This window comes from Clupea harengus, chromosome 15 (genome assembly GCF_900700415.2).
Source record: "Clupea harengus chromosome 15, Ch_v2.0.2, whole genome shotgun sequence".
Classification (NCBI taxonomy): Eukaryota; Metazoa; Chordata; class Actinopteri; order Clupeiformes; family Clupeidae; genus Clupea; species Clupea harengus.
The window spans coordinates 23,545,260-23,549,446 of NC_045166.1; positions in this window are offsets into that span (position 1 = coordinate 23,545,260).

Below are 4,187 nucleotides of genomic sequence, written 5' to 3' on the forward strand. Positions count from 1 at the left end.
ACATGAACGCTTATGAAGAATACAAGACCATAATCATGGCAAAATTCAACATCGCCACCGCTGTGAGAGCAAGACAAGAGGCGGTGTGTTGGGATGTTTATAGGATGATATCTATGTATGAAAACGTGACGGCAAGTGTGGACTGGTACAGAGGATACCGCTATCGGTTATTAACTGCAAGATTGCTAGTTTGATTCCCCTTACCTCCTACCTTGGTGTAGTTTTACATTTCCTTGTAAGTCGCTTTGAATAAAAGCGTCTGTTAAATGACTAAATGTAAATGTATTAATAACAAATGCAATAAATTGAAGCAGTGAAAATAAATTGTGTGTATTTCTCTCTATTCTTATGAGTCCACCTTAATCATTTTCTACAATAATGATATGCTATGGTGTACTAAGAACACTGTCATATAATTATGAGTGCTTTGTTCTCCGCAAAGCCGACACTACAAAAATGTACCACTCGCAAAAAAGCGCAAGACAGTCAATGTTCGACTGTGGTGTTTGCAATAAATGACTCGAGAAGGTCTTGTCAATTAATTATTCCTTGTCGGCTGAATCCGTAACGCTCATACAAGAACTCACCATGATGGAATAATGGATCTTGGCGATGGCAAAGAACTCTCTCCCTATGCTAATCTAACTATCTAATATGGCTCCTTGGTCAATGGGATCCCTCCTTTTTCCAGGGTTGTGGCAAGCTTATCCAGCTACACTTAAGTTTAACCTGCTCCAGCGCAGGCTGTGCCAATTGATATGTTACTATGGTGATTTAGCAAAAGTTGCTTCCACAAACCAAAATCAGGGATGTTTTTTTTTTAATCTTAGCCTGAAAATTAGCTTGCTAAACCGCTTAGCGAGCTACGACGAATACCCCCCAGGTCACTTGCTCCAGTGAGCTGTACGTTTTCAATGTCTCGCTGAGTGACCAGATGGATGGTGCTGAGTGTGAGTGTGTAATAGACCAAACGAGCCAAATCTCCCTGGTCCCCCTCCATCACACTGTTCCCCCTTCTACATGTCAAACAGTACAGTAGAGATTTTTGAAATGCCACAAGCAGTTCACCATTATAGTACATCACTAGTCGTTAAAGGCCTTGTTGCATGAAGCATATAGTAAAACCACTACAGGAAATACGTTAGGAAAGAGGCTTCATAGTCATCTCCACCACCAAAACAGGACAAGGCCTCAATTTGAAAAAGGCAAGACATTTGATTAAAAAAACAAATCTGTCCTTTATTGCAGTCAACATGTAGAGGCAAAAAGTCCAGACAGTGACTCAGGTCATTGTGACCAGAGGAGCAGTCGAATCAGACTTCAGTCGCATGGGATACTACAGGGAGAAGAAACAAAAATGTTTAATTGCACATTTATTGGGTGAAATCCTACGGTATGCCACTGCTCCAGGCAGAGCTGTTCAACTTCAAACAAACATTTGTGACTACAGGTATAGATGTTAGAGACCTGCCAGGCTGCATTTTTAAACATTAACGAGTGACCATGCCAAACCACAACACTCAAAGTTCCTAGACCCTTGCACTGCATCAGATTCCTTGTTAATACATTTTTAAGAGCAAACAGTTTGAACCATCCAAGTGGTTCCTTGTATAATCATAAGTCCCTTACCAGTAGTTCCAGTTTGGGCAGCCACAGCACCCTCACTTGCATCATCTTGCGATTACACACAAATAGAAAGCAACACTGTCAAAAGGGGGGCGCAAACATTCAAAGTGTTCCATCAAAACAGACATGCACTGGTGTCCTTACCGGTAGCTGCAGTGTGGTCAGATGTAGTTGGGGGATTTGGTGTTGGGGTGGTAGCCACAGCATCTTCACTTGCTCCATCTTAGGATAACCATACAAAAGTGAACATTTAACCAACACAATCAAGACTCCACAGAACCCATAAATATCATTAAAAGGAAACCTCACCACCAGCTTCAGTAGGGGCAGATGTGGTCTGGTTGTGGGGAACAGGTGTTGTGGCGACAACCACATCATCACTTTGGCGGTCCACAGCATCTTCACTGGCTCCATCTTGGGATTCCACATGAGTGAGGGGGCCAAAGAGAAGCCAAGGGACACACTTACACATTTTATACAAAAACCAAACAAACACTAAAAAGAAACACCCTACCAGTAACTTCAGAAGTTGTCTGGTTGTGTGGATTAGGTGCTGGGGTAGTAGCTACAGCATCTTCACTTGCACCACCTTAGGATAAACATACAAGAGTCAACATTTAACCAACACAATCAAGACTCAACAGAACCCATACATTTCGCAAAAGAAAACCTCACCACCAGCTTCAGTATGGGCAGATGTGGTCTGGTTGTGGGGAACAGGTGTTGTGGCGACAACCACATCATCGCTTTGGCGGTCCACAGCATCTTCACTGGCTCCATCTTGGGATTCCACATGAGTGAGGGGGCCAAAGAGAAGCCAAGGGACACACTTACACATTTGATACAAAACCAAACTTGCCAGAAAACCACACAAACACTAAAAAGAAACACCCTACCAGTAACTTCAGAAGTTGTCTGGTTGTGTGGATTAGGTGCTGGGGTAGTAGCTACAGCATCTTCACTTGCACCACCTTAGGATAAACATACAAGAGTCAACATTTAACCAACACAATCAAGACTCAACAGAACCCATACATTTCGCAAAAGAAAACCTCACCACCAGCTTCAGTATGGGCAGATGTGGTCTGGTTGTGGGGAACGGGTGTTGTGGCGACAACCACATCATCACTTTGGCGGTCAACTGCAGAGGCCTTTAAAGTTCACATCTCTCTTCGGAAAACAGAATGCCTGTTCAAAGGAAGACAAAACGAGTGACTATTTCAGACAGAATTTCAAGATAAAAAGCAACTAACAGACACAAGGGGAAAACTTACCATTACAGACACAAGCAATGAGGACACACACAACCACCTTTGCAAATGACGCCATGTTTAACAATCAATAAACAACAACGGAAGGGATAACTCCACGGAAACATTAACGCAGTCTTATAAAGGCACGACGCCCTCATTTCAATAATAATCAGGGTCACGTGAGTTACAGGTGTGCATCGTTTAGCGAGGCAGCCTGGGCCCCGTTGGTCGTAAGGGCTGAAGCTAAGTTAATCAATTGTCCTTTTAGCCCGTTAACATTAGCGAGCTGATTGAGAACAGCAAATATCGGTTCGTCAACGGCTCATCCGCCTCCAAATCATGTGGTTCATTTCAACCAGGCTAAACTTATCAGGGCAATTGCGCGTGCACGTCCTACTTCAAAAGGCAGGAAAGGTCGATTACCAAAACAATGATTTTCTAACTGTATAATGGTTCTAAACTCAAAGAAAAGGGCTCTTTTTTTCTCCGCTGGCAAGCAGGAGATGAACATGAACGCTTATGAAGAATACAAGACCATAATCATGGCAAAATTCAACATCGCCACCGCTGTGAGAGCAAGACAAGAGGCGGTGTGTTGGGATGTTTATAGGATGATATCTATGTATGAAAACGTGACGGCAAGTGTGGACTGGTACAGAGGATACCGCTATCGGTTATTAACTGCAAGATTGCTAGTTTGATTCCCCTTACCTCCTACCTTGGTTGAGTTTTACATTTCCTTGTAAGTCGCTTTGAATAAAAGCGTCTGTTAAATGACTAAATGTAAATGTATTAATAACAAATGCAATAAATTGAAGCAGTGAAAATAAATTGTGTGTATTTCTCTCTATTCTTATCATGAGTCCACCTTAATCATTTTCTACAATAATGATATGCTATGGTGTACTAATAACACTGTCATAATTATGAGTGCTTTGTTCTCCGCATCGCCGACACTCCAAAAATGTACCACTCGCAAAAAAGCGCAAGACAGTCAATGTTCGACTGTGGTGTTTGCAATAAATGACTCGAGAAGGTCTTGTCAATTAATTATTCCTTGTCGGCTGAATCGGTAGCCCTCATACAAGAACTCACTATGATGGAATAATGGATCTTGGCGATGGCAAAGAACTCTCTCCCTACGCTAATCTAACTATCTAATATGGCTCCTTGGTCAATGGGATCCCTCCTTTTTCCAGGGTTGTGGAAAGCTTATCCAGCTACACTTAAGTTAGCCTGCGCTGGAGCAGGTTAGTGCTAATTGATATGTTACTATGGTGATTTAGCGAAAGTTGCTTCCACGAACCA